Genomic DNA, 25,017 nt, shown 5'->3' on the forward strand with positions numbered 1-25,017 from the left:
TTGTATATAGATAAATAATTATTCATATTATAGTTATCACTAGATTAATACAGTTTGTATAATAATTATTCTCGTATAATTGTATTTATTAGTTAACATACACATAAACTTATACACAAACAAATCGATAATGATAAAGAATTAAAGAATAATACTTTATGTAATTATATTTGTTGTTAAGTTATAATAATAGAAGATAGTTAAGATATAAACTAATATGAACAAAGATGATGGAGATGTATCATGTAGTTATAAATAAGGAGTTTTATCCCACATTGAAAGAAAGAGCAACACATCTAAGAACATGTAGCTATAAAAGAGAATCATCCAATACACTCTCTTTCAACCCAAAGGCTCAAGTCCAACATTAAGTGTAAATTGTAACTTATAAATTGTGACTTATGACTTGTAGTCTCATTGAAATAAACACTAAAACGAGAAGGGGAAAAAATTAAGAACCGCCGAACCGGCCTGAAACTGGCGGTTCAGGCAAAAAACCGGCGGTTTTGAACCGCCTCGTGAACCGGCGGTTTTTGAACCGGAACCGAAACCGCCGGGACCCTTGGCGGGCCGGTTCCGGTTCATGGGTATGATGAACCGCGAACCACCGGTTCATGAACCGGAACCGGCGGTTCCCGAACCGTGTGCATGCCTAACGCCAATGAGGGTGGTGTTTTCCCATAAGATGGAAAAAATAACAAAGTGGGTACATTTTCGTTGTTATAGTAGTAGAGTGCCCTACGGATTCGATTTTCTCTAGATTCTACCTTCTATTCCATGAGTTTTCTCTTCTTCTCAGTAGATATCACACAATCTGCAATTCTATCTATATCACTATCTCTTTCCCCCTCTCTTTCTACACTGTCAAACTACCGGCTCCGTCATTTGTTACTGCCACAATAAATCGGTCGTCGCCGGCCAGTCGGCCACCATCACTCACTTCTCTCTGCTTCGCTCCTAGTACTTGAGTACATTGTGTAGTTTTCTTGTTTTGCTCTATTATTTTGGCGTGTTTCCTCTCCCAAATGCATCCTCAAAGCCTCTCTTTCTCTAAAACCCTAAACCCTAATCTTATCCACGGGAAAATCGGGTTTATGGGGCACTTTACACTAAAGATTACGTAAATGTACCCATTTTGTTATCTATTCCAAAAATGGGAAAAACGCCAACCACATTGGCGTTTCTATTAGTAAAAACGCCAACCTCATTGGCGTTTATCTTCGCGTCGTATTGGAGGTGTATTTTCGCCAAATACAGCGGCGGGAAAAAACGCCAATGAAGTTGGCGTGTTTTAAGGTAAAACGCCAATGTAGTTGGCGTGTTTAATTAATAAAAACGCCACTGAGGTTGGCGTGTTATGCTTAAAAACGCCAATTTGAGCGGCGTGTTTCTGTTGAACCATATCCTTATCAGATCTCCCCCAACATCGCGACCCTAAACACTTTCCCTCCCCAAAACGCGAAAACCCTTCCCAAACGCATAAAAACCTTTCGCTCGGGTCGATCCGGTGGTGGATTTAAGCGTGGATATTTTGAATTTGGCGAATTCTTTCAACCATTAGTCCTTCTAATCGGTTAGTATATCAAATTTTAGACTCATTCTTCTAAACATTAGTCTTCCAATATTTGATTGATTGTTGTGATAATATATATTGTAGTGTAATTAATATAATAGTTTGACCAATTATTATGGGTACACTAATATTTTGATGGATTATTATGATAGTATATATTTTAATGGAAATATTTTGACCAATTGTTATGCTATTATATGTTATAGTATATTTTATGGATTGTTATGATAATACATATTGTAGTGTATTTAATAGAATTATTTTGTCAATTTTTTGGCTGACTCTACATAATGATGAATGTAAAAATAATACATATTTATTTGTGTTTTACATTATTGCAGATAGTATGACGTGGTGTGTCAATTTATATTGGGGTGGAAAGATAATTCCCGGAGCAGTTATTTCGTATGATCCTCCTTTTGCTAAAGGATTCATTATGTTGGATGAAACAATTTCGTACGATGACCTTGTGGAAAAAATTTGTGAAAGGATGGGGATAAGCATATATGAAAACAATATTCAAATAATATGGAAACGTACTATATGCTTTGGATCCGGAGTCACGTTTATAGGTGTTCAACTAGAAGAAGTATGCATGCAACTAATGTTTAGTGAGAGTATGGTTATTGGAGGTGTAATTGAATTATATGTTGAGTATTCGGCAATTACTCAACATCATAGTCATCATGTCATAAGTTATGATGCTGGTACGTCAACGAGAGCCCAAGAACCATATTTTGCTGCAACACAAGATTTTGATGTTGGTACGTCTACGAGAGCCGAAGAACCATATTTAGCTGCAACACAAGATTTTGAAGCTGGAGGCGTGCATTTAGGGGATCGTGACAATTGTGATGTGGTGGAGGACATAATAGGTCCTGATAAAGCCGACTTTCTTGATCCACAATCACCTTATAATTCTGAAGATTCCGACACGGTTAGTACAGACTCAGATGGTGATCCGTCGGATGATGAACAATTTGTTGCTTCAAGACCATCCATTCCACTTGGAGAAACAGCAGTTGGAGAAACATCAGTTGGTGGAAGGGCAGTTGGAGGAAGAGTAGTTCCACAGTTCCCACAGCCTGGAATCAACTACTTTCGCACCTTACCAGGTCCATATGATAGTTTTGATCCCAAAAACTTTGAGCGTGATGATCCTAGTGTGCATTATTGGAGTGAAAAGGATCCTACCAATGTCGGTTTGCATACTAAATTTAGAACGAAGTTGGAATTGAAGGCAGCTGTGACTCATTGGCATTTGGAAAAAATCCGACAATATACAGTTGTTGAAAGTAAAGGAAAGAGATGGCATGCAGTTTGTAAGTGGCCACAGGGAAATCCGAAAGATAAGTCCTTACCGCCATGTTTGTGGGAGTGCCGAGCAACACTGAGGAAGCATGATGAACACTGGCAAATTAGAGTGTTCAGCACTGCTCATACTTGCATGGGGGATCGTAACTATAATGGCCACGCTAATCTTTCGTCGGGTATGATAGCGTTGAGTGTTCGCCATCAGATAGAAAACGATCCTTGCTACAAGGTAAAAGCAATTGTGGCGGATATTGAAAATAGATTTCATGTCAAAGTTAGTTACAAGAAAGCATGGTATGCTCGGAGGACAGCGATTGAGCTTGTATACGGTGGATGGGAGTGGTCGTTCAAAGTTTTACCAGCTTATTTGAATGAAGTGCAAAGACAAAATCCTGGCACAATTGTGGAATGGATGCACGATGACATATTAAGCAATGGTATGAACAAGGTATTCAAGTACGTATTCTGGGCTTTTGGACCAGCTGTGGAGGCTTTTCAACTATGCAAACCAGTTTTAACGGTTGATGGAACTCATCTACGTGGACGATGTCGAGGTAAAATTCTTATTGCCGTTGGATTTGATGCTAATAAGAAATGTTTGCCTGTTGCATATGCCATTGTTGATGAGGAAACCAAAGAAAGTTGGAATTGGTTTATGGAACGCATTAGACTTCATGTAGCAAAGCATGAAATATGTGTCATATCTGATAGGCATGTGGGAATCATAGATGCAATGAATTCTCCCATATGGAAAGAAGAACCCAATGTGGGTCATCACAGATTTTGCTTGGTACATGTTAGAAAGAATGTTTTGCAGAATCACAAAGGTATCATGGTCAAAAGACTTGTTTGGAAAATTGGTATTGCTACCAAGAAGCGCAAGTTTAAGATCAGACGTCGTTTACTTCGAAACGTCAACAACGAGGCTTTGCAGTACCTTGATGCCGTGGAGTTAGAAAAATGGAATCTGGCGTATGACAAACACAAAAGATGGGGTGAGGTTTCCACTAATATGGTGGAATCTTACAACAATGTGTTGAGAGGCGCAAGACAACTCCCAATTAAAGCTTGCATTGATATGATATTCTGGAGGACAATAGAATGGTTCAATGACCGGTCAATTGCATCAACACAGTGTGCCACACCACTTACCCCGTGGGCGCATGAAAAGGTGTGCAAAAATGATGCAAAAGGTCAATTGCATAATGTGAGAGCACCCAACACAATTGCAGGGCATTATGTGGTTCGAACAAAGCGTCGAATTGGTGGAAAGGGCGCTAATAAGTGGAAGGTAAAGTACTTGGACTCGCACTGCAAATGTCAAAAGTGGCAGATGTGGAGACTTCCATGTTCACATGCAGCGGCAGTTGCGCGTTTTAGAAACGACAACATGCTGTCGCTTGTTGATCCCGTATACCGCACAAGTGTTTGGGTACACCAATATTCTACGGTGTTCAATCCACCCAGACACCAAGATTATTGGGCCGTGCCTGAATGGACTTTGCAATGTTCACGAGCTCAGTTAATGCCTAAAAGTCGCGGTCGATACCGTACTACTAGGATTCCTAATCAGATGGATGTCCGTGAAGCTGACCAGCCACGAGCCCGACGCCGATGTAAACATTGCCGTCAACCAGGTCACGACAGGCGCAACTGCCCGAATGCTCATCCACCTCCACCAAGGATGGATACTCAGTTGATAGATGATGCCGCTGACGATTCTTTGCCTCCACCTCCACCAAGATATGCAGTTCGAGGTCGTCATTCTGTCAGTCACACTGATGATGTCGATCACGATTTTATGCCTCCACCTCCACCAAGATCTGCAGTTCGAGGTCGTCACTCTGTCAGCCACACTGGTGGTACAGGCGAACACATCGGTCTCAGTGATGTCCCACATTCTCCACCTCGGTCTTCTGTGCGAGACGAATATTTTGGGGTTGATTTAGAGAATGTCGTTGTGCGAGAGACTCCTCCGTCTAGACTCTCAACCGCCAGAATCGGGAAGGGGATCCGTAGCTTTTTTACGCGGAAAAGGCGAGACAATTGAACGTATGCATTGTGTAATATTGGATTTCTGTATTTAGCAAGATTTGGACTAATGTATAGGGTAATATTTGTATGTACTTATATATTGAATAATGATGAAATGATTAAAAACTCTTAACTGTGTGAGCGTTTTTTTATAGGACACGCCGATGTGAGTGGCGTGTTTAAAGAGACGCCTACTTAATTGGCGTCTTTTCACTTTAAAACGCCAACGTGAATGGCGTGTTATTACTGAAACACGCCAACGGGACTGGCGTGTTTGTTCAGAATGTCCGCTTTCGGCGTAGAAAAAACGAGCAACGAAAAAACTAACTTAAAAACGCCAATGGCGTTGGCGTTTTTAAATAACACGCCAACGGGAATGGCGTCTTATTAAAAACGCCAACGGGAATGGCGTGTTTGTTCAGAATGTCCGCTTTCGGCGTAGAAAAAACGAGCAACGAAAAAACTAACTTAAAAACGCCAATAGCATTGGCGTTTTTAAATAACACGCCAACGGGAATGGCGTCTTATTAAAAACGCCAACGGGAATGGCGTGTTTGTTCAGAATGTCCGCATTCGTCGTAGACAAAACGGGCAAAATATAAACTAACTTAAAAACGCCAATAGCGTTGGCGTTTTTAAATAACACGCCAACGGGAATGGCGTCTTATTAAAAACGCCAACGGGAATGGCGTGTTTGTTCAGAATGTCCGCATTCGTTGTAGAAAAAACGAGCAAAATATAAACTAACTTAAAAACGCCAATAGCATTGGCGTTTTTCACAAAGACTTACATTCACAAAAACGCCAATATCTCTTTATTTGCCTGTTTTCATTTTCATTTCTACTAGGAAATAATAATTCAGACATCCAAATACTTAACCATAAAGACTTAAAATCAATGAGTTCAAATCAAATGAAAAAACATCAATATCAAATTACAGTAATATCAAGAGTTCAAATTAGTTCAATCGTCACGACGTTTCCGCATAAACAGACGCCGTATCCCCTTCCCAATAGTAGATGTAGATCTAGGGATCCTTGAGGGAGGAGTATCTTGAACAACAGCGTTCTCAAGATCCTCCTGCACAGACGACCGCGGTGGAGAAGCGGGGACATCACTGAGGCCAATATCTTCTCCGGTACCACCGGTATGGCTAATAGAATGACGGCCTCGAAGTGCAGAGCTCGGTGGAGGTGGGTCCTCAAAATCGTCATCGGAGTCGTGTACGAACTGAGATGACGACTCTCCGCGGACGGTTTTCTGCTTGGTTCGTCGTTTTGCCTTTTGCCTTATGGGTACGTCCACGTCCATTGCAGAGCGCTGCGAAGGAGGGTAGTCCATCAGCTGAGGCTCCCCGGATATCTGCAGTCCTTCTTCAACCATCCTCGAAATGGTTTCCATATCCGGACAGAAATGTCCTGTCGCAGCTCGGCCACTTAGATAGTGACGTATTTTGTGAAGCGTCTCCACCTACAATTTTTCAAAGTTAAGTACATATCATAATATGAATTTGAATAAGTAATCAGGGTTTAGTTAAGTATAAATAATGTACCGTAAAGTTATGAGAAGATGCGGTTTCGTGGAATCCCTCTTCAGCATGCACGCCGGGTTTGGTTAAATACACCACAGTGATCTGGCGAAACCAATTCATATATTCTTCCGTTGCAACAGGCTCAGTACTGTCCTCCAGATCAGTCCATATCGTAAAGTGTCTGTTGTCCCACTCCTGTATATAATTGGCGTGCCATTGAACCCAATTCCGACCAGCTTTTCCACGGCGATCCTGTTTCAAAAAATCAGAACCGTGGAACCGGGGGAGATCCGGGATATACGGTTGGACAATCCCGAATTGGCGCAACACTCGGTGTGGCAGGTGTGGCTCAGCCAGATTCCAACAAATAAGCGTTGTGATCGACATCCATATAGGACGACCGGCATCACAACTTTCCGGCAACTCCCGGTGGAGATAAGGCCTCCAAATAAACTACATGTGATACAAATTTTTCAAAATAATTTCCATAAAAACAAAAAACAAAAAACCAAAAACATTTTATAAATATATGAAGTACCTGATTAGGATGCATCATGGAGAACTGATCTCGGAAATTTTCAACACAATGTCCGGGTGCTTTTACATATGACGCCGGGCCATTCCATCTAAAAAATTTAAATTATGAGCGAAGAACACGAAAATTGATGAACATTAAGTTTAAAAACGCAATTAATGAACAACTTACGCGCTTGCACATGGTAGATAGTCTGTATGCACGGGATCTAGCATCCTCGGTCTAATATTTGGGATTTTCTCCCAAGCCCAAAGTTGTAATAGAGTTAAGGCTCCCCCTACATCCGTCCTCTGACCAACGGCCGCTTCACACAAATTGTGGTACAAGCAAGCAAGCGTCGCCCCACCCCAGCTATATGTAGAACACCGTTCTATATCCATGAAAAAGTGTAGGTAGAAGAACGGAATTTTATTTCCGGTGGCGTTGGGGATCATCAGACCACCAAGTAATAGCAGACAATAGATACGAGCCCGCTGAGCATATATGTAGTGTTCGTGGTCATTAGACAGCTCAATCCTCAATTGGCGCGATAAGCTCGTCTGCTTAAAAGCCATTTCCTTCAACTCGGATGCTTCCGGTATGAATCCTAGAAAATCCATACACCTGTCCGTCCAATATCCCGCGTCCGTCGGGGGGATGTAAGTTGTCAGAGCCTCTCCATCAACTTTCAGGCCCCATAAGACCTCCACGTCTTCCAGTGTCACAGTCGCTTCACCGACTGGAAAGTGAAACGTGTGAGTCTCTGGCCTCCAACGTTCAATCAGAGCTGTGATAAGATGGTGGTCAATTTCTTTTGGTTTACCACACCTTAACATACCCCCAAACCCCATCTGGTCCACTATTGTCAAGACATGTTGCTGGATGGGAACATCCCAAATTTTTCCTTCAAATCGTCGGCAGCGTACATCTTCGGATGGAACTCCTGCCCATATGTTGTTAGAGACGTGTTGTCTCTGAAAATATAATACAGATGGATCCGCAGGACCACATGCAAGCCGACGACGAGAGGTTGAAGATGATGCCATAATTTACCTACATAATTCAAATTCAACAATAACCAACCATAACATTTAATCCAATTTCATAAACCAAATTCAACAATAACCAACCATAAACCATTTCAATAATTAGATACAATTTAATCCAATATCACAAAATTGAACACCAACATCAAATAAGCAAGTTACACAACATTGCACATTCAAAATCATAAACCAATTCACCTACACAAAATTAACAATTTCAATTAACAATTCGCCCAACCTACCAATTTCAATTTTGCCTAACCTAAACAAATTTAACAATCTAAACTAATCAACCAAAACCCACATAAATCAAAACAATTTGCCCAATTTTTTAGCTATAAAAACCCTAGGGTTTAGGCTTATAATCAAATTTATACACAAATTAACTTAAACCCAACACAATCCAACATAATAATCAACAATAATATCATTCAACCAATCCAAAATGCATAATATTTCTACTCAATTCACAACCCATTACAAACCCTAGCTATCCACCAATTACTATAATTATGTAAAAGGTAAGCATACTAACCGAATAAAATAGATGAATTTGGGGGAGAATAGCACCGATTGATGAATGTAGGCCGAAATCACGGAGAGAAGGCGCGCAGCTGGAGAAATCGCGAAGGCTGTGTGTTGTGAGGTTTTCGCGATTTGGGGGAGGAACGCCTGGTATATCAGTCTGATTAAACACGCCACTCAGAATGGCGTTTTTCATGATTAAGTAAATACGCCACTCCGGTTGGCGTCTTTTACAAAACGTCAATATGTTCGGCGTTTCAACAAAGAAAACACGCCATTTACAAATGCGTTTTTTTATTTATACACGCCAACCAAGTTGGCGTGTTTAATCGTAATTACAATCCGAGAGCATACACCCAAAATACGGCACAAGTATAAAACGCCATCATCGTTGGCGTATTTACCTTAAAACACGCCAATGACGTTGGCGTATTTACTAATAAAAACGCCAATGTGGTTGGCGTTTTTCCCATTTGTGGAATAGATAACAAAATGGGTACATTTACGTAATATTTAGTGTAAACTCCCCCATAAACCCGATTTTCCCCTTATCCACTTCCCTTTCCACCATTTCCTTCCCGCCTTCCATAAGCCTATCAAACTCAAACTTCACTGCCAAATTATCCCCAAATTACCCGCCCAAAATGCCACCCACCGCTCGGACTTTCGCACTTTCGCCGGACGGAGCAAAGGAAAGTCTGGAGGAAGCATCGACGGCGGCGCGGATCTCCTCCGGGAGTCCAAGAGGAATGCTCACCGGAGAAGCAAAAAAATGGCGGAGAGCCTATTTTACCAATTGAAAAATCCCCACAAGAACTACCCGGATAATTTTTCGGAGGAAGAGCTCCAGATGATTGGTTTGGGGTATGATAGGTTGGTGAAGTTCATGGACAAGGACGACCCTAATTTGAAGCACCCGTACGATTGGTATAAATATGGCGAATTCAGGCCCTACTCCTGGCGTGGGATCGTATTGGGCGACCCTATTCGCGGTGACTTTTCCGACGAGCGCGTAACGATGATTGACGAGGTTAGGGATCAGGAGGAGTGGGAGAAGATTGAGCAACATGACATGGCGAGGGAGTTTCAGAGGAGATTGGGTGCCATGGATAAGGGCAGGAAAAAGAGGTACTTTTGGGTGTTTGTGAGGCATCCGAAATGGAGAGTCTCTGATTTGCCATGGCAGCAGTGGACATTGGTGTGTGAGGTAGCTCTTGAAGCTAGGGATCAGAGGTTGGATAAGTGGACGTTGATGGGAAGGCTAGGGAACAAGGCGCGCGCTATGATCACGCAATGTGCTGCTTGGATGAGGCCCGACATTATATATGTCAAGAGGCCGGTTTACCAGTGCAGGTTCGAGCCACAAGATGACTTTTTCCAGCCTCTGGTGCCGTTGCTTGACCCAGAGACCGAGAAGGACTACATGTGTGAGTTGGTAGGGATGGTGGCAGTGTGGAGATGTGTACGTATTTTGGAGGGCTGTGTAAGATTGTGAGGATCAGTCCGAAAGCTTTTGTGGATGATGTGACTAACGCATATGAGAAGTTGAGCGATGAGGACAAGTCCAAGTGCTTGGAGTTCTTGCTGGGAAATCATCCAATGCTGCTCCTGCATCCGTATACGAAAGAATGGAAGGAAAAGTTGAAGGAAATGGAGTTGGGCTGTGACGCTCGTGATGATGATGATGGTAGAAAGAAGGTGGGGGTGGTTTTATAGATTGGGTTGAGGACGAGGGGAATGATGAGGAGGGGAATGTTGATGATGATGAGGAGGAGGAGGATCCGGATGATGTGATTCTTGATGTAAAAGGTGCTGGGGATGAAGTATTAGGAATTCAAGAAGATGAGAGTTTGGAACTAGAGGAAGATGATAAGTATTGGGAAGAGGAGTTCAAGAATTGAGTTTGCTCCGGTGATGAATTGTGTTTCTGTTTATTGTAAAGTTGGGCTACCAATTTTTAAAATATTGAGGGAAAAAGTTCACACCTCTAAGGGCTTACTTGGTTACTTTGAAAAAACATGAAAAGCTCAGTTTTTAGCCATTTTCATGCTGTTTGGTTAGATGTGTAGAGTTTCTATCAGACCCAGTTCACCAGCCAAGCTATGGTTATTGGCCTTGAATATTTGGTTGAATGTGTATGTTTTTTGCTTGATTAGTATACAGTTACTTATAAGTTTTAAATAACAGGTCTCTAAGTTTGCCAGCATAAAGAACAACTGATGGAAGCAAAAATTCGAAGAATCAAGTAAAACAATAGATGAATCATGCACTTTAAAATCACTATCACACTACAAATAATGGTAATGTTTATCTTCATCCAAGAAAGAAATCAAAATGAAAATGGTTATCTAGAGAGAAAAAATATCTTCAACAATCAGCCAAATGCATGATTCCTCAAATCTCACCTCCATGCTTCCACCCTTTCTTTATACGAACTTACGCGACTTACAGCAGTTAGATCCTTGTTTTTCTCTACACATCCATCACAGTGAAGAGCTGATCTTGGAGCGCGTTTGCTAGCTCCCTTCTTCGTCTCATTGGGATTGCTCGTCTGGCTGCTTTTCGCCCTTCTACCATGAGCTTTTCTAGCTGTTGCAGATGCATATACGTGTTCAACCCCATTGTCTCTCGTTTTTCCAACAGAATTTGGAATTTCAGCAGGCAAACGATCATTATCTCATTTTCCTTCAGACAATATGTTTTCTATTGAATTCAGAAAACCATGAGTTTGTCCATGGCAGATTCTTGATTCAACCTGAGAGGTAGAGCTCATAATCTGATCCAACGGAGGTTCTTTGACAGCTTCTGCTTCCTCATCCTCGTTGCCCTCCACGTGGTTTCTTGGTCTTGAGGTGCTGTGATGACCATCCTCATCCGAAGGCTCTCCCTGCAGCACGGGACCAGCTTCGACCACACATTCATCCCTCTCTCTCAGCGTCTTCACCACGAGGGTCTTGAGGAAATTCATCACTTGAACAACATACATCAACGCTGTCAGAGGGTCCGACATCTGCAGCAAGAAACAAATAATGCATGGTTACAAGAAGAAAAGCACAACAAATGGTGTAGGAGTTTTGTATGTTCCATTTATGCTAACCTTGGTCATATTTGGTGTAAAAACCATCGCAATGTTGCGTGCATTCATCTTGTTGAAATGCTCAAACTGAGCAACATCAGCCATGAGGTTGACGGCCCAATCCAACAACGCAGCCTCTGTTGGTGGGAGGAATCCCACGAGGCGAGAGCACTCTTCTTCTGACTGCGCCTCCATCACCTGCTCAGGAGGGAAAGAATCCAATATCCCACTCGGTATCTCTAAACCAAGCCTACAAAGAAGAAGCAAACACACTTTAATCGCAAACTAGTCAAAAACCGTAACCAAACCTATGATAACAAGTCAAAGCACCTTAAGTAGGCCAGCTAAGCAATGAACATCAATGTTTTCTGGGATCACCCCATTGTTTATCTGCTCCCTCGCATTTTCTTCCTGGTCATTATCCGGATTGATTCGGAAGATTCCTTCAGACTGGAATGTGCGGAACACAAGTTACGACTCTGGTTGTAAAAGCAAAAACGGATCCAGAATATCATCAGCCATCACATAGTTGATACCTGGAGACCGCCTTGCAAATACAAGCGCCTCTGCATCATAAGTAGTATGGTTGGCACGCAATTACCCCTGGGGTCGTACGAGAGCTGCATTGACTCTGTTGAAACCCCAAAGACTCTTGTGCTGCACCATGGAGATTTCGAGGTCAGTATGTGAACGATGAATGCACTTTCGCGGTAAGGTTATTTTCAGTATATGGAAGCTGAATTAAGGAAATTGGAAGTATGAGAATTTTTTTGAATAAGCTAATGAAACGGCTATCTAATACATAAAGATTAAAACTCTTAAATCCTCACAAGATATGAACCAGAATCACAAACAAACCCTCATTAGAACATGCTCCCACATCACGTACAAAAAAAAACACAATTTATTAACTAGGGAATGGAATATGAAACACAATTAAGAAGGATGAATGAATGAGGCACCTGGCACTAGGAGGCCTTCTGGGAACCTCAGGCTCAAACTCAACAGGGAGGCCAACAAAGCCATCAAACCTATCAAATGTGACATGAGCAATGTGTCTGACATTAGTAGGCCAACCAATCTCCATAATCCTATCACAATTCTCACCACTGATGTTCTTACACCCCACCAAAGATTTCCTGAAAACAGTGAGCAAAAGAGCCAAAACAAAGAAGTCGTCCCTCTTCCTCCCCACTTTCTACTTGTTGTTGTATACGTCTACAATAATTGGAGCCGTACAAATCTACAGGGGCGGGGCTAATAAGAGGGGAATGATTGAGTTGGCCAAAACCATCATTGTTTGAAGGGGAAGAAGGAAAATGGGATGAGGATTGATGAAGTATATCTGTCACTATATCTGTCATTCTGAAATGGTTGTTGAGTGGAGTTGGATTGAAGCAAGAGTTTTATTGTTTTGGGTTCATTGCTTAGTCTGCAATTTGCTTAATTGACTAGGAATTGCTTTGCTTTGCTTTGCTTTGATGTAAAGAGAGGAGAGTTGTAATCAATGTGGTTATGGAGTTGTGTGTTCCTTTATAGTAAGTGATAATACCAATTAGTAACCAACAACGGTACCAAACACTCTCCAACTTTTTTTTTGAATAATCCCTCGAAATTCTCACTATTGAATTTGCAGTTTTGGTCTATTTTTTTCTCAATAAAGCTATACAGTCGGGCCACACATACAAGGGTATAATTGGATTAAGCACTATTCAAATATTATGAGAATTAAGCCGGTTATTAGTGCATTAGAATATAATTCTAAAAGAGAATAGTGATAATAGTAATAATGGTGATATTCATAATATTTAATTCTGTACTATTCTTTTTATAGTATATCGCATCTTAAAAATCTTGTTGATTTATAAAATATTGTAGGATTATTATAATTTTATATATTAATATTCTTAATTATTATTAATTACATATATGTGATATAGTTTTATAAACTAATATATGACGTATTATTTACGTCGTGTGATATAACAATATATTAATTACACTAATTATCATAAAGAGTGAACTACAAAAATAGTTCCTAGACTATGCGTTTATCTCGCCATTAGTCCCTGAACTTTCAAAATATCCTCAGACAACCATGGACTAAGCGTTTATCTCGAAAATTGTCATTTTTCACTGTTTCGGGATGAAAATACCCTTTTGGGGGATTGTGGGGGGTTTGGGCAATTTGATCTTTTTTACACTTTTAACATTTTAAATCTGATATTATTTTAGTGATGTACAAAATCTGATATTATTTCAAAATTATCATTCTTCTTCCCTTTTTTTCCATCATTCACTTTGTTTCTTTATTTCAATATTAGATTTAATTTTATAAAATTAAATTTTAAATTTTGATTTTTAAATATCAATAAATTTTTAAATTAAAACTATTAGTTCATGGACACTATAAATATTGATTAAAACTATTAATTTTGTTATTTAATATAATATTCAGTTGAATTGAAGAAGTATAGATTAATCATGATGGAAAAATAAGAGCTATTCTATTTAGCCCTCGTTCGGTTGTTATAATTGCTTGTGATTAAATATTATGAAGTTGACTAAAAATTTGATACTACTAAAAATTTGATATAGGAGAATTTTTGTTGAAATTTTCTAGTTAATTTTGATTTTTTTCGAATTAATAAACTAAAATTATATTAGTTTTACATTAGATGCATATTTATTTCAGAATAAATCGTGTTATATGATCTATTTATGATTGAAACTATTAAATATTGATTAAAACTAAGGCGTCGTCGTACCTTATTGATTAAATATTAGACACTATCAAATATTGATTAAAACTATTAATTTGTTATTTAATAGTAATTTTAATAATTATAAAAATTTATTAATATTTAAAAATTGAAATTTTAATTTTATTAAATTAAATCTAATATTGAAATATAGAATCAAAGTGAAGGATAGTAAAAGGGAAGAAGAATGATAATTTGGAAATAATATCAAATTTAGTACATCACTAAAATAATATCAGATTTAAAATATTAAAAGTGTAAAAAGGTCAAATTGCCCAAACCCCCAAAAGGGTATTTTTATCCCGAAACAGTGAAAATGACCATTCTCGAGATAAACGCTTAGTCTATGGTTGTCTGGGGATATTTTGAAAGTCCATGGACTAATGGCGAGATAAACGCATAGTTCATGGACTATTTTTGTAGTTTACTCTAATATAAATGGTGTTTATGTTTTCATATTTTAATTATTTTTGTACATCAAATTTGGAAATAATATCAGATTTAAAATATTAAAAGTGTAAAAAGGTCAAATTGCCCAAACCCCCAAAAGGGTATTTTTATCCCGAAACAGTGAAAATGACCATTCTCGAGATAAACGCTTAGTCTATGGTTGTCTGGTGATATTTTGAAAGTCCATGGACTAATGGCGAGATAAACGCATAGTTCATGGACTATTTTTGTAGTTTACTCTAATAATTAAGCTCATGTATTTTTCAATAAAAAATGAGTTGGTAAAAAACCAAAATTTCACATTGCACTTTGAAATTTTGATAGTAGATAATTAAACTTTGTCGTGAAGTGCTGAAATGTCCTCTTCTCCGCGTGAATGTCAATGGTAGAGTATCATAAGTACATAATAAGAGTAGATTAGTCTTGTCTCTACCAAAAAAATAATTTTGATTAATGTTGAATAATTCAATTTCAAAAGGTCGGATATATGTTCGATACGAATGTGTTACAGCATTTTTTAATCGTAAAAAATGTCAGACCAGTGGCATAAATTAAGTTATTGATTTTTAAACTTGCACTTTTTCGTAAGAAATTGTTGTACTGAATTAAATTTGTCAAATTGGGGTAATTATGTTGGCCACTAAGGATTTTGCGCGCCACTTTTGTAGGCATACTAATTCCACGCACTTAATCATGTTTGTTTGTCTTCAATGAGTTATGGTCTGATAATTAGAATGAATAATAGTTTTAGCACTCCACTCTCAATGTTCATATTAGGGTTATTAATTATTTTTTTAATTTTTTATAATTAATTGAAATTCTCAATAATTCATCTTAATTTACCCTCTAACTATTAATTAAATATACAAGTTATTGAATATCTAATTATTCAATGAAACATACTAATTATTGAAAATCAATTGAAAACTTTATCAATTAAATCGAATAACAATTGAAATTAAATCTTCAAATATTAATCGAGATCCAATATACTATCAATTGAAAAAAAATAGAATTCAATCGATAATAACAAATTAAACATGTTACCATTGGTACAAGTTCAAATTCCATTGTCCAGTAACAATTTTCCAAAGTCTAGTCTGAAATTCGAGTATACCATTGGGAAGGTTTCGATGATACCTTCTTAATTGTACGTCATGAATAAATCCAACTTTCAAATAAAAAGGCAAAATATAAACTACTTTCGTTACCCAAAACCAATAGTATGGGTATTATTAGAGCTTTATGATAATTCATTTGGATTTCATCGGATTTATGTGAACCAAGTTATTGTCCAACAAAGTTGGACTTAAAATTTTTTTACTTAAATTTGAAAATAATTTATGTATGTAAAAAAAATTAACTTATTTTTATTGCTATAATAAAAGATAAAAATTTTCAGATCATCAAATGTAGCTAATTAATTTAATAATAATATAAAAATATAGTAGGAGTATAATTTAAAAATACTTTTATTTTTTTAAAAATTTGGTATGGAATACATGGACTTTAAAACGGTTCTAGCAATGCACTCTACTATGATATGTTATTTTAAATTCATATATATTTCATCTCTATTCTATTTTATTTCAAACTGAGTTCTTTTCTAACTCACAATTTTCTCTTTTAACATACAAATGTATCTCTATTACAAGCTCAATAATTATACATTGAATATTTATTTTTAATAAACTCTAAACAATTATAAGTTCGTTAAAATAAACTTAATTAAACACCCGTTGTATTTTGTCTAATCCACTAAATTGAACACTGCTGTTATCATCCTAGAATATTTCATAGAGTAGTTGCGAGCAAGTCCACCACGCATCCCATATTAGGAAAGATTGACTTATTCTCAATGTTATCAATCTCGTATGGCGGCTTAGGGCGGTTTGCCTAAAAACCGCCACATGGATATGGCGTATTAGTATGGCGGATATGGCGGTCAAAAATTAAATAAATAAAATAATACTTATATATTTATATATAATTCAAAATTTTTAAAATATTAAAAATATAACATCTAAAACACTTTAAACAATTAATAAAGCATAATATACCACTCTGACCACCATGTTTCTTGCATAATGCCCTATTCCTAAATGCAGTACACACGCAATGTTGTCAAATATCGGATATGGCGGTGCTATGGCAGCGACATGGTGCTATGGCGTTTCCACCACCGAACGCCATGCCATAGCGCCATGGCACCGCCATATCCGCTATTTGATAACATTGCTTATTCTCAAAAATTTGTCAAGGATAATAAACTTCAAACCCTCAACCTCAAATTTCATAAATAACTAAGCATGTATTTAGGCGTCATACTATATAAGTACTATATTTCTTGTCTTCCCATTAAACTTCAAAATAGCTCTTTCGTGGACTATTACTTTTCAATCATAAAAGAAACTTGTTTGGAAATAATGAAAAATATAAGACATCCACAATTAGCATCAGTATGTGCGTTCTCTAGTTACTTGCAGCAAAGTAGGAACAAAACGACTTGAACAAAAAATATCCTGAAACATAAGATAACTTTAGAGGGTTTGAACAAAAAATATCCTGAAACACTCAACAAAACTTAAGAAGAATACAAACAAAAATGTGTGTTGTCTTTACATATACTCAAATATTCCTACCTAAAGTGGCTCGAGCAAATGTAATCAATCCATCACTTCTTTCTCCCTTTACTACGTATATATCATTAGATTAGGGGTGTATTAGGGTTCTTACATCACAGTCTTTGGATCCTTAAATTAAATGGTTATGATAAGCTACATTATTATACTAAAAATTTACATTATTAGCCGTTGTACATTATTAGACTGGAAATGTACATTATTAGACTAAAATGCTACATTATTATCCGAGCTACATTATTAGGCTAAAAATCTACATTATTAGATGACACGTGACATTAATCTGACCGTTAGATCACAAGATCCAATGGACTGCAAGTGTTTTGAGTTTTACTTCTACTTAGCATTTTGATATGAATACATCCCTATATCGTTATATCCAACATTACCCTCTTCTTTTATGATTTTATCTATTCAATTTATATATCCACATATTTTGGCCGCTATTAAGAAATTACATCTTAAAGACTCAAAAAATATTTTATAAGATATAAGAAATTTTAAGATGTATACAATAAATTTAATCAAACATCTATTTCATCTATCTTTATCATTTACGCTCATAGAGTATTTGTCATATGTTATTAAAAATGAAAAGGAAATATTTTGGTGGTCTTTATTGTTAATAAATTAAAATAAATGAGACATAACTAACGTTTTAAGTAAGAACTTCTCCAAGCCGAATTAGATCGAGAATTAGACATAATACTTGTTGGCTTGAAGAAAGTGTTAAGATTATTGGTAATACACTTGTCTTGCTTTACTTGATCAATTGGATGAAAATATAAATTATGACTTGGGTGGACGGTAGGGCCCTCGAGTATCTAAATCACGCCCAAGATCGCGTCTAAATCTCACATTGAGAAATAATAAACAAGTTATTATCATTCCTAGTTCCAGCGGAAATCACCCCTAGCTAGACGTCACCACGGTTCGGGAACCGGCGGTTCACGGTTCGGAACCACCGGTTCCGGTTCAAGAAAATCATGAACCTGAACCGGCCCGTCCTAGGTTCGACGGTTCCAGTTCCTGAACCGTGAACCGGCGGTTCATCTAAACCGCCGGAACCGCTAGTTCCTATCCGGTTCCGGGCCGGTTCGGCGGTTCATGTTAATTTTTTTTTACATTGTAATTCAAGTAAAAAATGTAAATAGACTTGCATAAATAAAATTAGAATAATGCGAATGCGATGTACAAATGCAATTTTATTGATACAAATTACAACTTCAAAATTACAAATTACAACTTTAAAATTACAAATTACAACTTAAAATTTACAAATTACAACTTAAAAATTATAAATTACAAAAGACTTAAAGTCTTGATTACAATTTACAAATTACATATTCGAAACAAAGGGGAGAAAAAAGAAATAAAGGAAAAGGACTTGAGCTCAACTTAAATTTAAATTTAAGTTGAGATGCCTACGTATCCTCAATGCTCAATTGCATTTTGGAATCAAAGTCCACGTAGTTCTCTTACCTTGCTTACCTATTTGGCTTGATCGGAGGAATTGGCCTACACTTCTTCGTTGGGGAAGTAGTCTTGGTGGGTTTTACTACTTGATTGTCCCAATCCGGTTCTTGGTCTCTAATTTCGGCGGAGCACCAATCATCAAGTAACATGGTGGCTTCCATGTTTTGCCCTGTGAGTCTACTTCTTTTGTCGTCCAAGACGTTGCCTCCAACACTAAAGGCGGACTCGACTGCGACAGTGGAAGCCGGAACCGAAAAGATCTCTTTGGCCATTGATGCAAGGATGAGAAAATCTTTCTCGTGTGATCCCCACCAATCTAGGACGTCGATTTGTTGGGGAACGGGACCTCCTTCTTCATCATTAAATGAAAAGTGTGAGTCAAAATATAAATCTAACTCACTTGCCGAATTTATCGTCCTTCCTCCGCTGCTGTAGCCGTATAGGTCCGCCAATTGGGGTTGGGCGTGGGGATCATCAACTTGGAAGAAGCCAAAGTTATGTGTTTGATGGGGGGGTCTAGGTCTCACTTGGTGGGTACTGTTGTACTTGACTTCGTAATCGTGAAAAAGAGCCCGCAAGTCGAACTCAAAATTTCTTTGGAGGGTTGGGAGGTGGGGGAGGTTTATTTGGAATGTTTGGGCTAGGTTTATATAGTTTTCGTCGTCCTCGTCATTCGATTGCAAAGCTCGGAGTGGTTCAAGATCAATAGAAGTCAAATTGTTGTAATAAAATTCTAAAATTTTTAAAGTACCAACTAGTCTCCATTTTGGATCCAAAACTTTTGCAAGCAAGAAAACCGTTGGGATCTCATTGAAATACTTGAGCCATTTTTCAACCATGTAATATAAAACACACATTAATTCAAGATTATTTGCGGAATTTTTCATTGCAGTTTTAAAACCAAGTGATATGTACATGCAATGTTCTAAAACACGAACGGATGTGCAATAATACACACCCGATAACTCAACGGTGGCATTTCTAAAACCTTTGAATAATTTAAATAAACTCATGTTTGATCCCAACAAGATGAGGTTAGATATAAATCATCTACAAGGAAAGTTCTATAAAAATCAACCAAATATTTTATATGCTCTAATGTAGAATGCAACATATCATATGTAGAGTTCCATCTAGTAGACACGTCTAAAGTAAAAGTTGTGTACCTTATTTTCTTCGAATGGCAATACTTCTTCTACGCCTTGCCAATTTGAGGCTTCCAGTGGATCAAGGATACAGCTGTTGTAATAGGTTGAGTATGTCTTTGCCATAAAGATAAAACATCTTGTACACATAAATTTATAATATGACAAATACATCATAGGTGAAAATACTTACCACTTATCACCGGGGAGCAAGCCGCAATTAAATCGGGTATACTTGCAGTGTTAGCGGTTGCGTTATCAAAACCAACCGAAAATATTTTGTTGCATAAATCATAATCATTCAAAACTTGAATAATTAAATATGCAATTGTTTGTGCGGTGTGCGGTGAAGGAAATTGTCTAAAACCAATTAAACGTTTATTTAAAGACCAACTATTATCTATAAAATGACATGAAATTCCCATGTAAGAATTTCTTTGGAAAGAATCCGTCCACACATAAGAGCAAATATCAACTTTGTGCCCCAAGTTAGATAGAAATTTTCCAACTTCTCTTTTTTTATCAAAAAATTGTCGGTTGTTAGATCTTTGAGCAGTTGAGGGTAGAATTCTTTTTGTAGCCACATTAAAAGCGGTTTGCATAGTAACTTCATATTTTTTATCATTAAAAAAATTAAACGGCAAATGTTTCATTGCCGCCCATCTTACCATAGCATCGGTAACATTTTTGAGATCATATTTAAATAGAGGCGTACCTGTTTGAGACGATGAGCCGACAGGGAAGTTTATTTGGCTTTGGGACATAGTATGCCCATATTGCACGAGGTGTTTTGTCTTCAAATGGCGATGGAGAGTACCATATCCCCCACCGGTTTCAAATGGATAGACTTTCTCGCAATAGTTGCAATATGCTTTGAACTCATTTGTCTCCACGGTAGTGGTCGGATCATTAGGATTTGAAATTATCACCGGGACCTTCTTGTAATGTTTGGTGAAAATATCGGATTTCAACTTTGGAGGCATCTTCTTCTTTTGTCGTCCTGAAGGAGGAGGAGCATCGGCCTCTTCATCATTTTCGCCAACTTGGCTGGCGCTAGAATGGGGGAATTGATGCGATCCATCATCGCCTTCATCCGATGATAGATTCACATCGTATTCGAATTGCGAAGCCGAATGTGAATGCCCCCCTTGTTGGTCGTCGTCGGCGAGGGAAAGTAACAAGGCCGCATTTCGATCTTCTTCCCCCTACGAAAATTATACAACTAAGTAAAAATACTAACACAAAAATAAAACAGATAGACACATAGATGTTAAAAAATGAAATTATGAATTTAATAAAAATGAATTAACAAAAAACATAAACATATTAGAACTTACTTGCGATCGAAGAGCGGCTCGCCTTCCCACCTCCTCCGCAACTTGTGCTCTAGTAGGGGCACGTCGACGACGAGTATCACTTTGATCTTGGGAAATTCCCTTGCCCCGATCACCACCACGACGAGATGAAGACATGATATTTATGAAAATTGAAAGTGGAGAATAGAGAGTAGTGTGATTGTGTGAATATGATAACGTGAACAACGTGAGTAAATTATGAGGGCAAATAACGTATACAACTTGAGAGAATGAGGATGGAAAATAGAGAAATTGAGATTGAGAAGAGAAATTCTTATGAACACAAGAATGAAGTGAGTAGAAATGAAGAGGATGGGGGTATTTATAGGGAAAAATTGTGATTAAATAAAAAAAAATCAAAATTTCAAATTTTTGAAAACCGGCAAAACCGCCGGTTTACCGCCGGTTTTCGGTTCAAACTGCCTGTTTTTCGGTGGAAACCGCCGGTTTCGTCAACGGTTTTCTGACAAAAACCAGCGGTTCCTGATCGGTTTCTGAAAAACCTAGCGTTAGGTCCGAAATAGGCCTGAAAAGGTGTCGGGAACCGCCGAACCACCGGTTCGGAACCGGCGGTTCCGGTGAAACCAGTGGTTTTGAACCGCCGGTTACAGTTTTCGAAAAATTGAAACCTGAACCGGCCCGGTGGAACCGGCGGTTCCGGTCACAGTTCGAACCGCCGCCGCCGATTCCGGTTCCGGTTCGGAACCGCCGGTGACGACTCCGGGCCGGTTCGGTTCGGTTTGGGGACCTCTACCCCTATCACCCATATAGATCAAGGATCTATCAGTGGAATGGAGTTGTCATTTGCCAAAACTGAGTCCTAAGCTTCTATTTATAGTTAGGAAAAGATCAAGCTTCAAAAGGTAATAAATTTGGGTAAAATCTTATATTTTGAATAGAAATTATAACTTTATATGGAAAGGTTTGCATTGTCTTGCATCTCAAATCAACCAGGGCTTTGGACACTGATCTCACCTGCAAACATTAGTTATCCTGTCTGTTGGAAGATGTTGGAAGATCCCGTTGGAAGATCCCGTGATAGAGGGGAGAAGATCTCGGAGCTGATTTCCTGTAATCACATTAATTTGAGAGATTAGGAATTGATTTCTTCCTTGTATAGAAGATTATGATTAGGAGAATATCTTACCTTATTTGTATATGTGGAGGCCTTTAAAGAGGCATGTAAATCAATGAGAAGAAGTGAATAACAATTGAGAATTCCCTGAAGTCCCTTTCTACATGGCATCAGAGCCAGAATCAAATTAGGGCTCAGATTATTCGATCATCACAGCCCCATACCCATACCATTCTCGGCCAAAATCAACAAGAAACCAGTGAGCAAACAAATCCAAGTCAGTAACCAAAATGTCAGACGAGAAACCAACAGATAAGCCGACAGAGTTAGAGTCATCAAGCAGTAAGATTCGAGCAAGTAAGAACGTGACAGTAGCGTTCAAACTTAACGGGGGAAATTACCCGTTATGGTCGCGATTGATGAAAGTCGCGATTGGGAGCAGGGGAGGCTACTCCCATATAACTGGAAAGCCAACTCAACCACTGCCGGGAAGCAGGGAGTACGACGATTGGGAGGAGACGGACCTGATCGTGTTCTCATGGATTGTAGATAATATCGAAACCGATATTATTGCCGACTTCGCCCATCACCAATCGGCGAAGGCTCTCTGGGACAGCCTAGCCACCACATACGAGAGTGAGGCCGACCTCTATCTCGTATACGATCTGGAGGACAAAGCAAACACAATCAAATAGGGCAACATGGATCTAGAGACGTACTACCGCAAAATCCACGGAATGTGGATTAATATCGACCGGTGTCAGAAACAACCGGTTGATTGCTGCGAAAAAGGAGTAAATCAGTTCAGAGTCTACACCAACACCAAACGATTGCTTCGGTTCTTGGCGGGATTGAATGAAGAACACGAAGGTGTTCGACGGGATATTCTCAAAGAAGTAACACCGCCCCCACTGGAGACCGCTTACGGGTGGATTAAGAAGGAGGCGGCACGTCGGAGGTTAGGGCCACCAGAATCCTCACTCACCCAGAACCACGGTGGGGAATCGCAAGAAATTGGCCAAGGATTGGCGGCTCAGGGACAGCGACAGAGCAATCGCAACGGATCCTGGCGTCAACCGACCGCCGCTCACCGCCCGGGAAGCAAACCGATCGATAAATCGAAGCTCTGGTGTTCTCACTGCGGACAGCAAAAGCACACCCGAGAAACGTGCTTCCAATTGCACGGTTATCCCGAATGGTGGGAGGAAAGGCAAACGGCGAGGGCTAAGATGGCGGTAGGAGTCACCGCCGAGAATGAGGCGATGAAAACCGGGTCTGGAAATAATCGGGACTCGGTAACCAGACGGGGAAAACAAGAGCCGGAAGCCTCCAGCGGAGGAGGGAGCGGCGGTGCGGTCATCGACGCAGGGAATTTCGCCGGCAAAGCTGGGGAGCGAAAGTGGGAGGGAGGCGGCGCATGTGACGGAGGTAAAGGGTTAGGGGGTGATAACCCTAACCCTATTTTCTATTATGCACCCCATAGTTACCCGAAATCACATAAGCCAGCCCCAAATTTTATGAAATTACACCACATACCCCATCTTTTGCATAGAGACCCCCGACCTACCCGTAAATCACAATATGACCCCCGATTTATAAATTATTATGATAAACCCCCTGATTATGTGACCAATGTGCAATTTAGTGCAATTCCCTTGGAAAATAGATTCGAGCCCTTGGATCATATTTCCGCTGCTTTTACCGTAAAGAGGGATAATAGGGATGATAAAAAGGGATGGATATTTGATTGTGGGGCCACCGACACCATGATACCTAATAAAAGTGATTTTGTTAGTTTTAGTGATATTACTAAAACTTATATACAGACTGCTAGTGGGAATTAATTACCGTTGCCGGGGCGGGTACTATTGAAATATCCTCAACCTTGAGACTATCAAACTGTCTTTATGTTCCGACTTTGTCCCAAAGATTGATGTCTATAAGCCATGTCACAAAAGAGTTGAACTGTACCTTGCTAATGCATCCCGACTTCTGTATTTTGCAGGATATTCGGACGAGGAAGATACTTGGGCGTGGCACTGAGAACCAGGGACTCTACTACGTGGATGAGATAGCTCAACAAGGCAGTGCGATGCTAGCTCACGGGTCCACGAAACGGGAGATTTGGCTTTGGCACCAACGACTGGGACACCCTTCCCCTGGTTATTTTAGTTTACTTTTTCCTAAACTTTCTATTCCAAAAGACTTTTCGTGTGAGACTTGTGTTTTGGCCAAGAGCCACAGACAATCATTTAAATCCACAAATACTCGTATGCAATCTGTTTTTTCCCTTGTTCATGCTGATGTGTGGGGACCTGCACCTATTGTTGGGGGGAATGGGTTGAGATATTTTGTGATATTTGTAGATGATTGCACTAGGATGACGTGGATATATTTTTTGAAACACAAATCTGAGGTAATTAACAAATTTATCCTTTTCTTTAACCTTATCCAAACCCAGTTTCAGACCACGATAAAAACCCTTCGATCCGACAATGG

At 39.0% G+C, this 25,017-nt stretch overlaps 2 pseudogenes; one reads left to right on the top strand and one right to left on the bottom strand.

Annotated features, from left to right (window-relative positions):
• Positions 1-817: 817 nt before the first annotated feature.
• Positions 818-10,677, top strand: LOC121761124 (annotated as a pseudogene).
• Positions 10,678-10,783: 106 nt separating this feature from the next.
• LOC121762918 lies at positions 10,784-13,098 on the bottom strand (annotated as a pseudogene).
• Between the last annotated feature and the right edge of the window lie 11,919 nt (positions 13,099-25,017).

The sequence above is a fragment of the Salvia splendens genome, chromosome 13, assembly GCF_004379255.2.
Source record: "Salvia splendens isolate huo1 chromosome 13, SspV2, whole genome shotgun sequence".
NCBI lineage: Eukaryota > Viridiplantae > Streptophyta > Magnoliopsida > Lamiales > Lamiaceae > Salvia > Salvia splendens.